We start from the raw sequence: 15,824 nt of genomic DNA, 5'->3' as shown, positions 1-15,824 counted from the left end.
CACCAATAGCCACATGTTACATTGGACAATCAGTAAAAGAAGTAACCGATATCTTTATGAACGTCGAAGGATAACCTGCTAAAGTGGGTCTGGCGCTAAACGGCGAGAAGACCATGTTGATGGTGTCGACGCGCAATGCGTCCATTGAGATCGGACCAACTGTTGATGTTGGTTCCTATAATTTTGAGGTAGTAAAAGACTTCGTATACCTCGGCACCGCCGTAAACACCACAAACGACATCAGTTGTGAAATAAAAAGAAGAATTGTATTGGCCAACAGATGCTACTTTGGCTTAAGTAAGCACTTCAAAAACAAAGCCACAACTCGTCAAACAAAAATAACGCTTTACAAAACACTGATACAACCCGTGCTGATGTATGTTTCCGAAGCCTGGGTACTTGCGCAAGCAGATAAGGCAGTGCTTGGCGTGTTTGAGAGAAAAATTCTTCGAAAGATCTACGGACCAATCTGCGTTGACGGTGAATATCGACGTCGTATGAACCACGAGCTGTATCTGCTATACAACGACATCAATATAGTTAAACGTATCGAGCTGCAGCGATTGCGTTGGCTAGGCCATATAATAAGAATGAGCGATGATGAATCCGCTAAAAAGGCGTATACATTCGAGCCACATGTCGGTGTACGCAGAATTGGCAGGTCAAAGAATAGATGCCGCAAACAAGTGGATGAAGAGATGACGAGGCGCGGTATTCCAGAAAGCGAAGCACTATACAGAGAGAAGTGGAGATCTTTTGCTTAGTTCGGTCTATGGAACAAATGTTCTGTAATGTGCCAGCTAAGTAAGTAAGTGGTAAAAAAACATATAACTCCATCGCCCGATTTTATGTATTTTGGTATTTTAATCTACATTTTGCTGTAATATACTCTGAAATTTGCAGGTAAATCTGTTGAGCGGTTTTGACATATAGATAAATATTTTAAATATGACATTGGTAGCATTTTTTTATTGGGATAACTGTTAAATTTTTTTTTTTCATAATAGACTGGCTTAATTTTATTTAAAACAACCAATTTATTAGTGGTGAAAATTTGGAATTGTTCGCTAAAGAGTAATGCAGTTGGCTACATACGAGGGCTGAAAGATAACTATCTGGCCTAACAATGAAAACGCGAATATTTACCATCAAAGACTATTTTATTGTTTTCTTAAGTAGTCTCCAGCATGATTTATACACTTTTTCGTGCGCTCAAACCTATTGGGGAAGCACTTTTTCTATTCCGATTGAAACACCTCCAAAACAGGGTTTTTAAACGCTTTTACATCATCTTCAGGCATCAAAAATCCACGCCTTTTTTCCTGGATCCTGGATCCCCAGTCAGGGCTGTACGACGGATGACCCATCAATTTCGTCCGGTCAAACAGGGGCTGGTTTGAATCGATCTGTGAGAGCCCACATTGTCATGATGCAGAAAGATTCGTCTTCTCTGGTTCGTTTTTTGAATTTCTCAGGAGACTTGTGGCAAACAAATTGTAGTATACCACTCAGAATTAACCGTCCTATATTTCTTTAGCCGCATAGTCGCCACACGGTCAGTTTTTCTGCAGAAACAGGCAAACTTTTCCTTCGAAGTGCTTCTTACTTGAACGACTTTCGTTTGATTTGGCTCGCTTTCGAAGATCCAAACAACCGATTCCTGCTTTGTTTTAGGCTCCTAAGCATAGATCCCAGATTCCTCTTCTGTGACGATCTTATAAACGTCGTTTGAAGCACAGCGATCGATTTTATGCCAAATTTCTTTGAACCAATTCACAGAAGCCTTTTTTAAGCGATTGTCCAATTTTGCTGGATCTAATGAGAAAAATTCATTTTTGCGGCCAGATGTTCATGCAATATCAAATCTTAGTTGGGGGAAGAAATGCCAAAGGATGCCTCCATCTATCTGTATTTAACATGGCGATATCGCATTATCCGTCCATGCACGGCATATTTTTTTCTGGCACAACGACCGATTTTGGGCGACCCTCATGATCTTCGTTTTTTGGCGAGTGCCGACCACGGTTTAATTCATTAAACCAGTTTTTCATAGTCCTATAGGATGACCTTTATAGACATACAAAGATTTAATTTGATCGATACACTCATGCGGTGATTATCTACACACAGAAAAATATATGTTAAAAACTGCAGCAAACAGATAATATGTTTGAATGCAAACATAAATACGTTTGCAAACAGTCCCAAACAAATATTTGTTTGGATCCAAACATATGTTATGTTAGCGACTGTTGCAAACATATTTATGTTTGCATCCAAAAATATGTATGTTTGCATCCAAACATATTTATGTTTTGATCCAAACATATTTTATGTTTGCTGCAGTTTTTAATATATATTTTTCAGTGTGTACGTCAAAAGTTGTGAACAATTCTTGGACGAAAAATTTCACAAATAAATTCCATTTTTTGCAAAGTGATTTTTTCAAGTCACTGTAAACAACACATAACATGGTCGTACGACAAACTGTCCTGAGTAAGTCTTGGCTAAAAACTATTAAACTACCCAAAAAAAATTCAAATGGCGCCTGGCAATACGCTGTGTTTCCTAGGCCAGGTAGTTTTCCTGCAGCCCTCGTATAATATAGGTTTGATTGGTGGTTGCAGTTATTTGAAGATATGTATGTTGTGTTAGTAACATAATAATATTCCCAATACAGGAAAAGGATGTAATAAGTGACTTGATTCAAAAGTTTTTTGATCTTTAAAAGTATTGATTTACAAACAAGATTTTCATATAGTGTTTTAATATCCTCAATTTACATATTCCGTTTTAATTTGATTTATGTTGAAGTCAAATTAAATATCTCAATTAATTATGCCATCATACATTTTTTACAGAAATCCATTACACAACAGCAATATCAATTATTAAATAAATTAAATTATTCATATTGACACCCTGTTAGTCAGTTGTCAACTTTTTTTATAAATTCTTTGTAACTACATGCAATCGAAGCAAATAACTGTTTTTATCATTATTTATTAATTATAATTCATTTTCACTACGTTTAGCAGTTTAATAAATATCAATGATTTTTTCGTTGAATTGTTTACGTTAAAATTTGCTGTAACAATACTATTTGAAGGGGAGATTGGAGTGTGTATAGCATATTTTTATACAATGGACTCCCATTAGTTTGTAATCCAATTCAGCTGAAATTTACAAAAAGCAGGGGTTTACGATTTATTGGAATTAAAAAAAATCAATTAAAACGAAAGAAAATATTGAAATGAATGATAGATAATATACAAATGTTATACAAGAAGGAAAATTCGAATGAATTCGTTAAATATTGATGTCACGCGACCTTTTAATCTGCGACCTACAGAAAGTACAGTGGGAAAAGCGACACAACAATAGCTAAAGGTCAAGTAATGTATAATATACTCGTACCTGCCATGAAGCAATACATGAGCTTGGCGGTAGGCTAACATTGGCTAACAATAAATTGAGATGGGTTGGACGCACGCTGCGGAAATCCCGAGAGTTGTCTTGCGCACTAGTTTAGTGAAATTTTTGATCTATTGAGGTAAACCGATACGTCGAATTGATCTATTGAAGAATTGAAGATTTACTGTTTTACTTCTCCAATTTGGAATACCATGGCTTTCGATCTCGTCTTTCACTTCCTTACCTTATAGGAGCCTTGGCATTGCAGTTCTGCGTGTGCCACCATGCGGCCGTTTTAGTATACCTTTTTAATGAATTTTCAAAGAATTTGTCTCTCAAACATCTGTGGTATTTTCGTCATCTTCACTAGCATTGGATACAAATAGTTTGGAAATATCCTCTTTCCATGTCCTGAGCATATACAGATTGATGAACATGACAAATTTCTGGTGGAAAGTTTTATACACCCAACAAAGACTAAATACCAAATTTTAGCCATTCCGGTAGGATGTTGAGGCCCCAACCTTCACCTCCAAAATACCGAAAATCGGAAGGTTTTCTCCTATGGAAACTATATGCAAATAAAATAATTCGAATTACAAAATGGAATACTTAAGGCCTGCGTACATAAGCTGCCTCGCCTGCTTACCTTGCTTGCTTCTGATAAAAGAATAAAAAAGAAAAGGGCAACCCAGTCCGAAATTTGCTCGGCCTTCTTTATTCTTTTATTTTTGTTATGTCAGAAATGAAGTAGGAAAGCAAGGTAACCAGGCGAGGCAGCTTATGTACGCAGGCTTTTAGAATTTCAAATAAAATAATTCGAATCCTCAGCCTGTGCAAATTGAAACCCTTTTTTCACAAAAAACTTATGTATGTTTCAAAATTTTGGTCGTATGAACCGACAAAAATGTTGATTACGATTAAAGTTTAAAAATTTTGCGGAAAAGGTACTTAAAGGAATGGACCGACATAGACCATGGGGGTGCCATAGGAGGATTTTACACCCTTCGGGCTGTTTTCTCAAGAAGTATGGACTTGCCCCTGAAACAACTTTTACCATCGTAATTGAGGCAGCGAATGTAAGTTGCTTCAACAAAAAATCAAAGCGATTCTATAGCAGATCTTAAAGTGAACTTATCCAAAATTTTGTGTGGGAGGTACCGGATGGAGTGGACAAATATAGTCCATATTCGAACCTGATTTGTATCTGGTAGATATTATGAGAATGTGTAAAGTATGGACCAAATCGGTCACTCCCATCAAGAGTTATCGTGTGCACAATTTTTCCGAACATTTGTGGGGTAGGTACCTGAAGTAGTGGACCGATATGGCTTATCTACGGACTAAAACTAAGTTTGGAAACAATACTACGAAGGCCAAACTTTGGCCGGAATCGGCATATCCGTTCGAGAATTATCTTGCGCTTCCAGCCATAAACATGGTGTCATAGGGTTTGTTTTTTAACTTTCAGGCTATTTTCTCAGGAAGTATGGACTTGCCCCTGAGGAAACTTGTACCTTCGTATAGGGGACAGTGAATACAGGATGTTACATCAAAAACCAAAGCGATTCGAGAGCAGGTCCTGAACTGAACTTTTCCTACATTTTGTGTGGGAGGTACTCGAAGGAGTTTACCGATTGAGTCCGTATTGGAACCTCATCTATGTTTGGTAGAAATTTCATAACGTGCAAAGTATGGACCAAATCGGTTACTTCCTTCAAGAATTATCGTACGCACAAATTTTCCCAACATTTTCGAACTTTTGTGGGGGAGGTACCGGAAGGAGTGGACCGATATAATCCATCTTTGAACTTGAACTAAGTTTGGACAAAATATTACGAATGCCAAATTTTGGACCGAATCGGCAGATCCGTTCGAAAGTTATCTTGCGCTCCAACCACTACACACGGTGTCATAGGGCTTTTTGTAACTTTCAGGCTATTTTCTCAGGAAGTATGGCCTTGCCCCTAATGAAACTTACAGCGTCGTATGGAGGACAGTGAATACAACTTGCGTAAACAAAAATCAAAGCGATTCGAGACCAGGTCCTAAACTGAACTTTTCCGAAATTTTGTGTGGGAGGTACCCGAAGGGGTGAACCGATTGAGTCCATATTGGAACCTCATCTAAGTTTGGTAGAAACTACTCGATGTGCAAAGTATGGTCCATATCGGTTATTCCCTTCAAGAGTTATCGTGCGCACAAGTTTTGCGACAATTTTTGAACATTTGTGGGGGAGGTACCGGAAGGAGTGGACCGATATAACCCGAACTTAAATCATTAAATCGAACTTAAATCAAATCTAGCCAAAATATTTCGATACCCAAAATTTGAACCGAATCGATTGATCCGTTCGAGAGTTATCGTGCGCACCAGCCAGCCAGACAGACAGACAGACAGACGGACAGACATTGCTAGATCTACTCAAAATTGTCTGAAACGGATATCGTACAAACATACTTGGGGTCTAAAACCATTATTTCGATGAGGCACATTTTTGGTCGTATCAAAGTGTAAATACCCTCTTTAGCTTAAAGGCTGAGGGTATAACAAGTAAGAACGGCGTTAAGTTCGGCCGGGCCGAACTTGTTATACCCTCCACCACAAGTTGTATTGAAGTAAAATGGAATAATTAGTTTCCTTTCGTGTACGAAGAAGACTTAATACTAAATTTCAGCAATTTCGGTAAAACAATGTGAGGCACCATTCTATGGCGGCTATTTCAAAACGTATATATACGAACGTATACCGACGAATTTTAGTCAGAAATGGGGCAATATGAAAGCGTGGAACTGTGCAGACATATTTCTGGCGAACAGACATTGAAGACTAAATACCAAATTTCAGCCATTTTGGTGGAATATTGAAGACACAACCTTCAAAATACGAAAAATCGGGAGGTAACTTTCCATGGGGGCTATATGAAGACGTGGACCTATACCGACAAATTTAAAGAGGAAGTTTGAGTACCCCCAACGAAGTCTAAATACCAAATTTCAGCCATTTCGGTGGAATATTGAGGCCACAACGTTCAAAATACCGAAAATCGGGAGGTACCGTTCTATGGGGGCTATATGAAGCCATGGACTGATACCGACAAAGTTTTAGGGGAAAGTTTTCGTTTGGACCGATACCGACAAACTGCTGGGGTGAAAGTTTTATACCAAATTCTGGGGGAATGTTTTATACCCCCAAAAGAAGACTACGTACCAAATTTCAGCCATTTTGGTATGATAAAACCTTAAAAATACCGAAAATCGGGAGGTACCATCCTGCAAGTAATAAAAACTTCTGTACCAAATTTTGACTCTCTATCTTTAAAATTGCGAGCTGTATCTTGATTTCAACAGACAGACAGACGGACGGATGGACAAACGGACATGGTCAAATCGACATAGAATTTTATGCTGATCAATATATATATATATATACTTTATAGGGTCAATATATATACTTTATAGGGTCTCTGACGAATATTTCGATGTGTTACAAACGGAATGACAAATTTAATTATACCCTCCATATGGTGGAGGGTATAACAAGTAAAAAAAGTATCAGTCGGCTCTGCCGACAGAGATATGACCTTAGTCTTTGTTTCCAAAAAAAGCGTATGTATTTAGGGGTTTTCAGCATTTTGGAAGTATGAGCATGCCGACAGAAATATGGATTTGGATTAAAGCTCAAAAGTTTTGCGGGGGAGCCCATTTTGGCCCACCAGTCATTTCAGTTGGTCGCGATATCATGTAGGCCTTTGGACCATTATATCAAGAAACATGGACGAAAACATATTATCGCTGAAAACAGACATACTAGGGTTACTATCGGTAACAATTTCAAAAGGATCCTCGAACAGACCCTTAAACTCGCTTTAAAAAATGTGTTGATGTTTGGGTATAAAAAGTTTCTTGTTGAAGAAGTTATTGAAAAATAACTTCGGTGGAAAATATATACACAAACAAGAAACAAGGGAACTGATGAGATCCAGTGGCGTGGATCGAAACTATAGTATTCCCTGCCTTACCCCTTGGCGAACAATGCCAAATCTTTTCCACTAATAAAATAGTTGTTTTAAAATATTAAAACAACAACAATGGGATTAAGCTAGACTATTTTGAAAAAACAAAATTAACAAAAATGTTGAACATTTTTGTGGGTGTTACCCCAAGAGTGGACCGATAGGTACCACTTTTCAACGTAAACTAAGCTTGGGTACAATATTTGGAGACCCAAAATTTTGACCAAATCGGTTGCTCCGTTTATGAGATATCGCCCGTACCATTTTAGGGGATATTTTTGAAGTTTTGTGGGGAGCTAGTGGTAGAAGTGGACCTATAAGCACCAACTTTTTGTGTTACCCAAAGGAGTGGACCGATATGGCCCATCTTAGAACTTGATTTAAGTTTGCGCAAAATATTACGACTGCCAAATTTTGGATCGGGTTATGTCCAGAGTACGTACAAACAATCTAATGATATATGGAAGAGTTCTGTATTAACCAGGCTTGCCCTATGTATACTAGTCTTTAACGGCGTTGCCCTGATAGAGGTAAAAATCAGGACATAGAACAATGTTTTTGCACTTTTCTCTGAAAATAGTTTTTAGAAATGTTATTAACTATGTTTTGACCATGTTTGCTTTCATAAAAACAAAAATTTCAACACCCTTTGTTGTCATTCAAGCCCACTCAGGTGTATGTTGGCTTTTTCCACGAGTAAAATATTGATTTTTCACCAAATATGCTGATTTTCATCCGAACTATGAATTTTATACCACACAATGCCCGCAATAGGGCATAACTTGAAAAAAACCCGCACCAAAAAAAGTATTGGAGTGGGTGTTGACATTTTTGTTTTTATAAAGCAAATATGATCACGACATTGTTAACAACATTTCTGAAAACTATTTTCAAAGAAAAGTGTAAAAAATTTTACAGATTTTTATGAAAAATATTCCTTTTAACTAGAATCTTCATATGTTCTAGAAACTTGTTTATTGAAATCTAAGGTACATTTTTGTAGTTGACTGTATCGATAATTTGTGGGCGGTTGGGTATCTTTGGACCAGGCTCGCAGAAAAAAGTATAAAAACTGAATATTTTCATAAGATTTTTGCTATTTTTACCATAAAGAACCGTTCATAGACATTTCGCATGTTCCAGAAAGTTGTTTATTGATGCCTTGCTACATTATTGCAGTTGGTTGTTTTCTTGAATAATGAACGGTTTGGTATCTGTGGACCAGAACCAGAGAAAACAGGATAAAAATGCCATTTGCTTTGCTATTTTGACCTTTAAGAATCGTCTATACATAGTTCGAATGTTCTAGAAACATGTTTTTTGAGATCTGAGGCACATTTTTGTAGTTGCTAGTTTGCTTCAAATTTGATCGGTTTGATAGCTGTAGACCAAAACCCTAGAAAAAATTGTAAAAGAAATTTGACCTTGGCGATTTTGATCTTGTAGATGATGTTTGATGGATTATATGTGTTCACAATTTTTGTTCTTTAAGACAAGAGGTGCCACCGTGGTGCAATGGTATGCACACCCGCCTTGCACACATAAATTAAATTGTTACCGCAAAAACTACTGAACCTAATTTCCTGAAATTGTCAGGGAATGTACGGGGATGGCCCCCGAAAATACGTTACATATATGTAATGAAATCCAGAAGGGGAGGGATACCTCCCCTATTAATCTACAATCTAGAAACTTCTTTGGCAACCCGACAACCCCTGGTTTATTTAATATGTTATATCTCCAATACTACTGAATCGATTTTCATCAAATTTGCAGCAAAAGCTCAATGTTTGCCGGTGTTATATATATTTTAGAAATTTCGGAGGAGGTGGGGTACCTTACCCACGCCTTTCTTTTAACGGTTTTCAAGATATAACATATTTAAAAAGGTGGGCGTGGTCCGACATTCGCGTCTTCAAAAATGTACCTACGTCTTCATCAAATTTGCAGCAAAAGCTCAATGTTTGCCGGTGTTATGTATATTTTAGAAATTTCGGAGGAGGTGGGGTACCTTACCCACGCCTTTCTTTTAACGGTTTTCAAGATATAACATATTTAAAAAGGTGGGCGTGGTCCGACATTCGCGTCTTCAAAAATGTACCTACGGTACACACAACCCCATTGCCTCCCAAAATATATGTATAAGCGAAACTTATGATTTCAGCATAAATTTTGGGAGGCAATGGGGTTGTGTGTACCGTAGGTACTTTTTTGAAGACGCGAATGTCGGACCACGCCCACCTTTTTAAATATGTTATATCTTGAAAACTGATGACCACGTCCACCCTTTTCAATACATTATTTTGTTAAAATCTACTGAACTGAATTTTTTAAGACAACGGTGGTTGCGCGCCCGATCAAGAAAAACGATATTTTTACAAATTTCCTTAAATGGTGAGCTTCAACGGTCCATCAGCAATTAAACACTAAACAAGTAGTAAAAAAGTATCAGTCGACTTTGCCGACAGAGATATACCCCCAGCCTGCGTATATTGAAACAATTTTTCCCCAAAGGGGTTTTAAAAATTTTGGGCGTACGAACCGACAAAAATTTTGATTACGATTAAAGATCAAAAGTTTTGCGGAGGAGTTTTTTAAAGGAATGGATCGACATAGACCATTATGGAAGTGGATCTCCAGCCACTACACATGGTGCCATAGGGGGTTTTTACACCCTTCGGGCTGTTTTTTCAAGAAGTATGGACTTGCCCCTGAAAAAACTTTTACCATCGTAATCGAGGCGAATATTGCTTCAAGAAAAATCAAAGTGATTCGAGCGCAGGTCTTAAATTGAACATATCCGATATTTTGTGTCAGGTACCGGATGGAATAGACAAATATAGTCCATATTTGAACCTGATCTATATCTGGTAGATATATTAGGATGTGTAAAGTGTGGACCAACTCGGCCACTCCCTTCAAAAGTTACCGTACGAACGATTTTTCCGAATATTTTTGAACTTTTGTGGGGGAGGTACCTGAAGGAGTAGATCGATATGGCTTATCTTCGAACTTAAACTATGTTTGGACAAAATATTACTAAGGCCAAAATTTGGACCAAATCGGCAGATCCGTTCGAGAGTTATCTTGTGCTCCAACCACTGCCCTCGGTGTCATAAGGGTTTTTTTTTTGCAACTTTCAGCCTATTTTCTCAGGAAGTATGGAAGTATGAAACTTGTACCGTCATATGGGGGGCAGTGAATACAAGTTGCTACAATGGAACTAATCGGTTACTCCCTTCAAGAGTTATCGAACGTACAAATTTTCCGAACATTTTCGAAATTTTGTGGGGGAGGTACCGGAAGGAGTGGACCGATATAACCCATCTTCCAATTTAAAAATGGACAAAATATTACGAAAGCCAAATTTTGGACTGAATCGGTTGATCCGTTCGAGAGTTATCGTACGCACCAGCCAGACAGACAGACGGACATGGCTAAATCGATTCAAAATTGTCTGAAACACATTTCGTCTAAAAAAAACATATAAGTCTCGCTAAGTGGGAGAATTCGACTTAACCATTTTTTAACTTTTATAATTAGATCGCTTTAGGATAAAGACAGGGGACCTGGATGATAATAAACCCTAAACAGCCTCAATGGGCGAACAAATCCGACAAAGTCCGTAAGGGAAAAGAAAGATTACACGCAAATTCTGTTGATAAATTTTAAATCCTCCCCGGTTTGACAATGGACCGAAAAAGTGAGGTAGAAAATACGAATTTTTGAATTGTGAAGCATAAAGCCCATAAAAGGTTGTCATTTAAACGGGTCAGCAACACGGACCGTGGTCTGCTAGTTTTTCATATTTTTATAGAAGATTAATCTGGTAAAAACGTAAAACATCATTTTTAAACTCGTCAAAATAATTATGCCAATGACTGTTTACCATAATTGGACTTATAAGTAGGACAAAAGTTTTGTTAGCCTTAAGTCGGTTTTGTAAGATGTGCGATAGCTGTGGTCCATCACAAGAATTCGGCTTGTACTTTACAAAGAGTCTTTCTGTAGAGAATAGTATAGCTAAAAGGCATGTATAATGGAATAAATGGTTCTATGTTCACCAATAACACACCATGAATTCTATCACTTTTCTTCCATAAAAATTTCGCTAAATTTGTCACACTTTCTTTGAACAGTTTTTTATTTAGCGAATTTAGCTAATTTTATTAAAATGTACAGTGTTTGCAAATAAGTATGCTGGCAAGGCATTCAACCTTCACCACAATTCATAACTAAATAGGATAGAAATTCCAATTAGCACCCCAGAAACAAAACAAATAAAAAGTCACACTTGGGGGAAACAACAAACTTTCCATTTCAACGGTAGTGGTCAGCCACCATACATCGAGCAAACATCAATTCATCCATCCATCGATTTGGTGAATACACAAGCAACCTCAAACAAGTGTGTTTAACCAAATTTCTTTATATTTGGCTTAAAAAGTGGGTCAAAGCGCACAGACAAGCTTAATAACCAGGCAATGGATCCATTGCTAAACAAGAACAGTTGCTGCCAGTCAGTTGGCCAGTTGCACAAAATTGAAAGTTGCGAATCAAATTGGCGCACACCATGTGCTGATTGCTGCCTGCAACTGGTTGTGGGGAGAGTATCGCAGTGTTAAGTACCTTTTTGTAAAAGCCATAATTATGTGCATTTTTACCTTCTTTCGAAGCAACAAACATTTGAACTTTCTTCATTCGCTGCAAGTTTTATGTGCATAATGTCATTTTCATTCCTCGTCATCTTTGTGTTTGAAAGTCACACATTGAGATGTGATAAATTTTTAAATAAACTATTCATAACTACCTACCGATCATGCCCAAACATGGCTGGTTTAAGTTTATGTTTTTGAAATGTCTGTAGTATTTCATTAAGAAAGAAGAGAAAAATCACTCATACACACCTACAACGTTTGCCTCTGCTGCTGCTGTTGTTGTTGTTGTCGTTTTCGATCTTTTTACATCACTTTCACAAAAATGCCTTTTTGTCACTTTATTTGTTTTGGCTGTTATTTATATTTTTACTGTGTTGGTCTTTTACGTTTATGGATTTCGAAATCGCTTCTTCTCAAGATTGAGATTTGGTTCCGTGCGTGTAAATGCGTGCCAATCCGATGTTACCACAATGAAAATAACAACAAACACACCACTAAAATCAACACGACAAGATCATGGACAAGACACCAATACCAAAAAAAAAAAAACAATAACAAAAAATAACTCGATGCACAAAACTGGCGGAATACCGTCAACTAATTCCACAAAACAAGTTAAATGCGGCAGCTGCTGGTTGACTGCAATACAGATGATAATGGCTTTGGAGCTCAAAATTACATTCAAAACTAAATTTTCTTTTGCTCAAGTGCAAGCACAACTAGCAAGTTTTATAGATTTAAAAAAAAATCCGTTTAAAATTGTAACACATACACACATTCGTTTCAAATTACTAGACGGGAAAATAACGATCGTTTTTTTAGATTTGGTCTTTCTTTATGCGGCTGTTTTGAAAATACGTTGTGCCTTCTTTGTTAACCGGTGACAAACTGATGCTGTTAACACCGAGCAACGTTGGTAATGATGATCTTGCTGTGAAATGCCGCACCACTGCCACAGACACCACACGTTGAGTAACAGAAAAGAAAGTCTACGAAGAAATTCTGCTTTCGTTAAGATTTCTTGTATGGATAGGTGGTTAATGAAAAAGAGCAAAACAACGGTGAGTAAGTGTGTTACTGAGAGAAAGAGTATACACTGGAATAAATTTTGGTATGGAATTGAATTCTTTACTTAGACTGGTGAGGTGGGCTTCAAAATATATTCGTGTGTTCACTGAGTTGATATACAGTTGAAGTGGAACTGTTCATAAACACATGTATGTAGATTTACCAACGTAACTACTTGCAAATAAACCTACTGACTTATTATACTTACAAGGACATGTCGCACTAAATACCATCAAACTTCTCTATAACGTAGCACTTGGGGACCGAAGAATTACTACGTTATAGAGAAAATTCGTTACAGAGAAACCAATGTAAAATGATTAATTTGACCTACATCCACATTAGGGTTATGACTTTTTTACAACATCATATCCCTGTATCATAGCGTCATGAGTTTTGTTATAAGATAAATACATATATAAAATCATATATACATAAAATCATAATTATAAGGTGATTCGGTGAAAAAACCTCACGCACAAAATGATTTTAAAATTTGAATTTATCAAAATTATGGAAAATTTAAAAATGTTTCAAAGTGCTTTGTGCATGACATTTTTCAATATTTGAATGAAATAAACATTATTATAGTTATTAGTAGGCTTATATTTATTCATTCGTGCAACAAAAAATTATTTTTTTCAAAAAATTATATTTATAAAATCGATTTGTGCGTGAACTTTTTTATATTTCAATGGAATAAACGATAGCGAAGTGATTATTAGGCAAAAGTTCATTCATTCCTGCTACAGGAAATCATTTTTGAGAAAAAATGTCAAAAAGTCATAACCCTAATCCACATACATATGGGTAAATCCTGCGTGACGAACGCTACATTTGTACGCGTTTTCGGGCAAAAATATTAACATTTTTTGAACTTTCCAGATAGATGCATTGAATCTATACATGGTATTTAATAGAATTTGAGAGCACTTTCAAATGCCATAAAACAATTTTTTTTAACAAGTATAATTAGCGGAAAAAATTGATTATAAGTTATTGTGACGCACGCCACAAAAAGTGGAAGTAGCTTCCGACCTTGTGCTATGTTTTCATAATTTTTAGCAAATTTTGCATAATAAAGCACACAAAATGAAAATTTTAAAAGAAAGATGAATATAAGAGAATTCTAAAACAATTAATTTTTAGGCAAACAATTTTGTATTATTTTTCCAAAATCAGCGAACCTAATGTGACGCACGCTACGTGATGCACGCTACATTTTTTCCAGTATATAGTAAATAAAAACCAGTGTATTTATTTTAACGAAACAATGTATATTTTATGAATGTATATTTTAATGAATCTGACGTTAGTGCGATTTTGAGCACATTTTTGTTATATGACGAAAAATAATGTTTGCTTTTAATTCCGGGAATGCTCTTAACGTTAGCCCATCTCTCCGAAAGAATTCCAGCTGATTTTTGTATATAACTTCTGCTTATATATAAAATGAAAATACCATTTGTATTCATTTTTGCCAATTTAAAAAAAAAAAATCATGGGCGTTATTAAGAACAATATTCGGAGCTTTTACCATTTTCCAATTTTTTTTTCTTTACGACAGCTCTGATTCCGTCTACTGCACCCTTTCCGTGAGCAGTTGCAAAAAATTCCACTCAAATTTTTCTTTGAAAAAGTGTATACTACTTAAAATGAATTTGTTTTTAAATCGACTTGCACAATGTGCAAGTGCAATGCACATCCATCAGAAAATAAATATAACTTTGAAATATCATTTCATTTTTTTAATTTCTTAACAATTAACTGAACTCAAATCGCTACGAAAACAGAATAAAACAAAAATAGAATACAAGAGAAAGTGAAAACAGAATTAAAAGGCAAAATTTTTTTTTTTATTTTTTGGGAGAACTCAAATCGTGACGAACGCTATAGAAATTAATGCACTGTAATTTTTTTATTTTTTATTATTGTAGATTTTTTTTCTATTTCCTTAAAATCAGGATATTAATTTAATTTAAATTTATAGATGAATTTAAAAAAAAGAAATTTCTGCCCACAGTATAAAAAAAAACATAATTTTTCGTGACGAACGCTACACCACTTGGATCTGTCTTTTCATACCTAATTTCACTTTTTCCAAAATAGTAAAAGATAATATTTTCTGTCAAAATCTAAGAGAATTTAGTGAATAACAATATAGCTTTTGAGTTTACCACTTATGTTAACACTAAAGTAATAATATGAACATGTAAAAAATGTACAATTTTTGTATAAAATTAAAAAACCTGAGGTAGGGTAGAATTTTGTAATAATTTTTGTGTTAATAATGATAGAAAAAAAGTTTTTAACATATTTCTAAAATTAGATATCCAGCCTAATCTTCTGTGAAAAAATAAATTAATTTGGATAAAATAAAAAAATTTTTGGCTGGTAAACTGTTTCTGGGATTTGCCCATATATAAAATATAAAAATGTTTGTACCTTTGGTTGTTTGTATATTATGGACTCGAAAATCGCTGAAACGATCTTCCTGAAAATTTGAGGGTATATTTCGACATAGCCTGAAAATAAAAAAGGCTATACGAATTTTTGAAATTCCGCGTCGATATAGTCTCAGGATCGGAGGTACCTCCAAAAAATGTAGATTTTGTATTAATGTAAATCTTGAATACTATTGGATTACCAGTGGTAATACTACCTTCTAA

General features: G+C 35.9%; 1 protein-coding gene across 2 annotated transcripts in view; it reads right to left on the bottom strand.

Moving 5' to 3' along the window:
- Osi17 (DUF1676 domain-containing protein Osi17) overlaps positions 1–15,824 on the bottom strand; it is a 134,265-nt gene that overhangs the window by 56,528 nt on the left and 61,913 nt on the right. The window contains exon 1 of one of the 2 annotated variants that reach the window (XM_073961138.1): positions 12,337–13,080. The exons of the other annotated variant lie outside the window; for it this stretch is intronic. The gene's annotated coding sequence lies outside the window, so the exon portion shown is untranslated. Of the gene's footprint in view, positions 1–12,336; positions 13,081–15,824 lie in introns of those variants that run through there. 2 annotated transcript variants of the gene reach the window in all.

The sequence above is a fragment of the Musca autumnalis genome, unplaced genomic scaffold (genome assembly GCF_047663935.1).
Source record: "Musca autumnalis isolate F117 unplaced genomic scaffold, ASM4766393v1 scaffold_1, whole genome shotgun sequence".
Classification (NCBI taxonomy): domain Eukaryota; kingdom Metazoa; phylum Arthropoda; class Insecta; order Diptera; family Muscidae; genus Musca; species Musca autumnalis.
The sequence above is the reverse complement of the archived record's forward strand: the minus strand, read 5'-3'. Positions and strand labels throughout refer to the sequence as shown.